The sequence below is a fragment of the Mya arenaria genome, chromosome 5 (assembly GCF_026914265.1).
Source record: "Mya arenaria isolate MELC-2E11 chromosome 5, ASM2691426v1".
In the NCBI taxonomy this organism is placed as follows: domain Eukaryota; kingdom Metazoa; phylum Mollusca; class Bivalvia; order Myida; family Myidae; genus Mya; species Mya arenaria.
The window spans coordinates 23,699,992-23,706,062 of NC_069126.1; the positions used below are offsets into that span (position 1 = coordinate 23,699,992).

Consider the following 6,071-nt stretch of genomic DNA (forward strand, 5'->3'; position numbering starts at 1 on the left):
TCACAAGGGAGAAACCGCAACATTCAATTTATTCCATCTGGTCAACCAAATGACTTTATCTGCATTTTTTTTGCTATCTGTAACAAAAAAAAATGGGGAAGAATATGAACCGACAAGTTTGAGAAGCATTGTCAGTTCTATAGACAGACACTTGAAGGCATCACAGTCAAAAGCATGCATCGTAAACGACATAGAGTTTGCAAAATGTCAAAATGTGCTAAATAGCAAACAGAAATCACTGAAAAAGCAAGGGCTTGGAAACAAACCAAAGGCCGCAGAATCCCTGACAAATCACCCTTGGAGATTTCACTGCCAAGTCATTAATTCACTCCATGTGGTTCATATGTGTCACTTTCTTCGGGATGCGCACTGGCACTGAGATCCATAATCTTAAGTGGGGTGATGTTTCTGTTGGTCTCGATGATGGCTCCGGACGCGAGTTCTTGCAGCTGTCTACAGAAAGACAAACAAAGACCCGTACTGGGGCAAATGCACGAGACATAAGGTATTTACATAACAGTGCCGGTCATATCAAAGCTAGAAAATAAATTATATTTTTGTGTAACAAAATGCTATTGAGAATTTGATTTATATATAAAAAAGTAAAAACAAAAAGAATTGTACCAATAATTATTATTTCTAAACAAATAACTTTTCCTTAAAACGACAAAACCAACCAAGAGCTTATGCTGTGCTGGGAGACCCTGAAAGAGATCCTGTTCATCTATACAGAACATACACAGACAAGCGCCCAGCTGAAATGCTTCAGGAAAACAGCCCGTTTTTTCTCAGCATTTGTACTTCACGTCAGAGTGGATGGTATAAGAGATCTGCAATGGGTGTTAACAAACTATATAACACCATGAATGAAATGAAAGCAGATGCCGGCATTGACGAAGCGAGAATAACTCCCTACAGGTATAGTCAACAATTTATTCAATAAAAAATATCTCACCCTTAAGTTTTTTCCGGTATATTTTCCATAGTTGTTTTCCCTTGTTGTTGCTCGTGTCAAACATTTGCTCTCGTTTGGATAGATACATTTTAAAAAACAAAACAAATGCTCAAACACTTTTAATTTCATCTTTGTCAATTTCAGCTGTATTTTGTTATCTGTTGATGTTCTTTTGCAGTGCCAGAAAACGAATGGTTCAGAACCTCAACGACGAAGGTGTACCTCCCAACCAAATCGTACAAATTTCAGGCCATAAGAATATACACAGCCTGAATAATTACAGTAAATTGAACACAAACCATTCGATGGAGATCTCGGATATTTTGTCAAATGCTAATTCCAATGGTGGACCAACTAATGCATCCAGAAGAAACTTGCCTGCATCCGATGCTGCTACGAACATGTCCCAGGGTTTCGTTGTAAACACCAATTTCATGGGAAATGTCACTTTCAATTTTAAGAATTAAGAACAAAACACTCTCTCGCAAAAGCAGCATGTGGTGAACAGAAATCCACAAATTCCTTCTCCATGTTCCAGTCAGGGAGAGAAAAGACCTGTCTACAAGAGAATCCGGCTGATATCTGATAGCGAGAGCGATTGAACTAGTTTTTAAAGTTAAACATCTGTCGTTTTATTTGTAAATCCCCATTTGTTGAACTGACACTCTCGACTTGAAATATACCATTCAGTTAACGCCGAAGCGTGTAATTCGGTTTGTATTCATGTGCTCTTCAATTGTATTTGTTTATTGTTAATAAACTGTTATTATTTTGAAACATATGCATGAAAAAAAGTTCATTAATATTATTTTTATTAAGTTTGCACTGAAACATCAGTAATTTCTAAACTACAGCATAATGACTTGGATAACTATTTTTTCGGCGAACCGGAAATGAAAAATGAGGTCACTCAATTTGCATGAGGGGCGTCCCACGGGTAGTGTCGTAAATATCACTCTTTTGAAATAAGGGGGTAATGAAGAATTAAATTAAAAAAAACTAATAAAACTCCAAAAATAAGCATAAAAGAAACAGAACATTTGTTTATTTTAGCGTAAAATCGTATTTAATTTCACTCGTGATCATAGAAAAATTATATTTTCAAAAATATGTTTTTCTATGACACTCGTGAAACTCTACACTAGAAATTCACTTGCGAGATGAAAGCAATGGTTAGATATCCACGTACATGTAGGTTTATCAGTAACCGATATGAAACTAGCTACATGTAAATGTAAAAACATCATCAACTAACTTTACCTATGTTTCGATAATTAAAGGCTATTATCTGTTAAGAGTTTGGGGACACTCAAAACAAAGTTTGATTTAATTTTTATTGCCAGTGAACAGAATTGTAAAAAAGTAAAATCACGCTTGTCGTGCCTATAGCCTCTTAACGATATCATTTATTTTGCAATAGATCCATTGTATGACGTCATGGTTAATTTTCTATGTTGAAGAACATAACATCGTAACAGACGATTTCATTAGAATAATATTTGTCTTACATATCTCATTTATAACCAGAGAGAAGCTTACATATCTGGCCTCCGGGTGAGCGTATTTGTTGTTGTTTTTTTTCTCCTGTATTGAAAAACAAAGTAAACTTGGACGATTTTAGAGGGGCAGGGGGCGGGTGCTAACCCCCTGGACCTGCTCACAGTGCCGAATACGTACAAACATGAAGGTCATGATATTCTTCTATTGCAGAAAGTCCATAACTAACCTCCTAGATTATTAGATACTAATCACAGTTATCCACTAATGGTGAGACGTGTATCTCGTATTATGGGCTATAAAAAGTTATTTTCGACGGATAAGAGTCGAGGTGATTATTATATTATTTTGTTGTTTTCAATAAAATGTGATAAACAAAAATGTTATTATCATTTTTAGCCTTGCAGATTAAGTCAATATTTATTAAACTCGTTCAGTTTCCGATAGAAGCAAACTTTGCGCTGGCACACCTCTAAGGATACTTCTTTGTTAGTCATCGTATCTTTTTCAAAATGGCGGCCATTTAAAAGATGGCCGCCAATCCCGATTGAAAGTAATTATTCTTAAACAACATATTGGATTTTCCGAATTATTAGACCCAAAGGAGTCTCCATGATAATTTTGGTGCTTGTACCACAATATGATCGACTTATCTGCCGGGCTATCTGTAAGTGGTTTGTTATTCATAAAACCTCGTAATTCATCATATTTTAATCATAAAAAAATGTTATGCTTAGAAACTTGCGTTAAGTTTACTTCTGGTGGCTTATTTTTGAAGACGTACAGCGAGAATGAAGCAACATTCTATAGCGCATGCGGTTTTTAAAACTGTTTATAGAAATATTCCATTTTTGTCGGAATGTCCCTTTCTATGGTGTATTACGAAACAGCCTTTATGCAAGTGAAAAGTGTGGAAATAGACCAAGCATATCATAAAAACTTGCCATCATTCTTTCCCGCACATAAGTACGTATGTATATGCGCTACTTATTTTCTTATTTTCATGGATAATAACAACAAAAACAACAGCGTATAATAATTCACAATCAGTGAATTGTTTGTTCGATAATCGAGGCTATCTTGTTGTAACGTAACATCATTGGTCTGTTTCGAAAAATCGAAAGGCAATCCTATGCGCTTCTCGGATTCGCTCTGAAATTACATCACCATGTAATCCCTATACGACGTCCGTATGGGACTTGAAATGCAATGACAAGTCCCTGCGCAATTATAAATATTATATGAGGATCATTGAGCCCTAATCGTTCTGATTTTAAGACACCTTATACCGTCGTTTTATCAATATGTTATCCGTAGACGAGTCAATCAATCGAAGTTTCATATTTCTGAGCTTTCCTAAAACTTTGAAAGACCTATTTATTTATTAACGGTTAAACGGTTAACTTCAAAGAAAAAAATGCACGATTTCAGACATATTATTATTTACCGGCGAAACATTGATAATGAACGTTACCAAATACCAAATATCAGAAGGCTTTGACCTTATATACGAAATGAGATTATTTCGTAACACTTTCTCACAAATTCTATAATTATTTTGTTATTTTAAACTTCTAGCCTCATGCCTGAATACTTAAGTGAAGTTATTCCATTTACCAGTTATACAAACTACCCATTGCGGTCTGCTACCCATAATGATTTAAGTCATAGATATTCCTGTGAGTTTGGTAAGGGTTCACCAAGCCGGACAAGTGGGTTTCCTCCCGGTACTAGGGTTTCCCTTCACAACACAACACCACGCTCTCGTGCAACATCGTGCCAACGAGAGTGACTTAGTATTAGCTATCATAGCTTTCTTTACAATCGTCGTGAAACACAAAACGTTTAGACTAACAGTTGGTAAAATCCCCGCCAAATGCCCCCGCATCCCAGGGACCCTAGGTAAGGCCCATTCCCCGCTATATTATGCGCGAAGACAAAACCACCGCATTCACCCGGCACTGCGGGGCCACCTGAAAGGTAAACACACGACCCATTTCCCGGCTATCCTCGGTATACCCCCGGACCTGGGGGCTTTGGTTACAATTGACTGGTGCATAACTATGGTAAGAATTCCTTTACTTATTTTGCTAAATCTGTATGGAATTCTATACTTGTAAATCAGCGAAATCTGCACGAAAATTATTAAGGAGTGTTAAAACTGAAGTTACTGACAGCTAAAACCATTCAGCAATCGTTGATATTTGCTCAAATATCGTCTTTGAAGACCACAATTTTCAAAAAGCGTTATTAACAGGTTTCAGCGATTCGTGTTTGCGTGATTGGTTGATTTACAGTATCACGTGATGTTTTCAATGTACATTGTATTAATGTAAAAATACCAAAATATCCATCTCTGTTTTCTATTTTATTCTTGACTTTACCGGTATGGGTTGGCACCCCACTTAAATCAAAGTATTGATTAATACTTTAATATTCTTCTGCAATTTCGATATCATAGAGAAAAAAATAGTGATAATAAGTGATTTCAGATGCAATATCGGGATTGGCGATTCTTTAAAGAATATCCTTTTTTATGAATAGAAATAGTATGGACAATCATTGGCCATTAAAAGTGACACTCTTATTCAATATCAATGCATACACATGTACAGCAGACATATATTTTGACTGATGAACCTTTAACTAATTACTTAATAATACCTTTATGGGAAATATTAATTACTGATAACAACATTGTAACCGTGTATATAATAGCTGAAAACGCAAAAATATTAAATGATTGGTGAATGCTGATTTCTGTGATCTACTATGATCTTAAATGGTAGAAATACTGTGTTTTATGCACATTTCTTTTATATTAAAATAGGTATCCTTTATAAGAACCATTGTTTTCGACATTTATTTATCCTTTCTGGAATAATAAAACAACAGTATTAATTGTGGTAAATCTTATGTGGGAGTAAGAGTGCGTCTTTGACAAATTGCTTAACGGTTAAGTTATTATTACGTGTATGTTGGACAGCTTGTAGGCGTAAGGCTTTATTGTCAGTTTTCTAATCTTTACTTGACTGTTCTTGCGTGGGTTCGCACCTCACGAAAACTTGACTATTTTTATCCGTTTAGTTATTTTTTGCGGGTTCGATATTATCAGATGTATTACCGGCAAAAAAACGTTGCCAAAACATGAGCGAGCCACTTTAATGCACCAGTCAATTATAACCACGCCCCCCGATTCTGCAGGTCCGGGGATATATCGGGGATAGCGGAGGAAATGGGTCGTGTTTTTACCTTCTAGGTGGCCCCGCAGTGCCGAGTGAATGCGGTGGTTTTGTATTCGCGCTGAAAATAGCGGGGAATGGGCCTTACCTTGGATGTCCAGGGTGTGCAGGGACATTTGGCTGTTTTTAACAGCAGTTTGTACCGCAGGGCGGGGATTTAACATGGCATTGGCTGTACCGAAAGTCAAAGTCTCCACTATTACCCGGAACTGGGGTCCGTGGTTACAATTGACTGGTGCATAACGCAGTCGTACAATGATACAACAACACGCATTTAACAGAGTCTGAATACTTTCGTTAATTTTCACATTTGGCCCTTTAACAAATGAGATTTTACTTTACTTTTCAGTGTTCATAAACTCGCAAGAACCATTCCA

At 36.5% G+C, this 6,071-nt stretch overlaps 1 pseudogene; it reads left to right on the plus strand.

Annotated features, from left to right (window-relative positions):
* The first annotated feature begins 347 nt into the window (after positions 1–347).
* LOC128233815 (uncharacterized) lies at positions 348–1,593 on the plus strand (annotated as a pseudogene).
* The last annotated feature ends 4,478 nt before the right edge of the window (positions 1,594–6,071 follow it).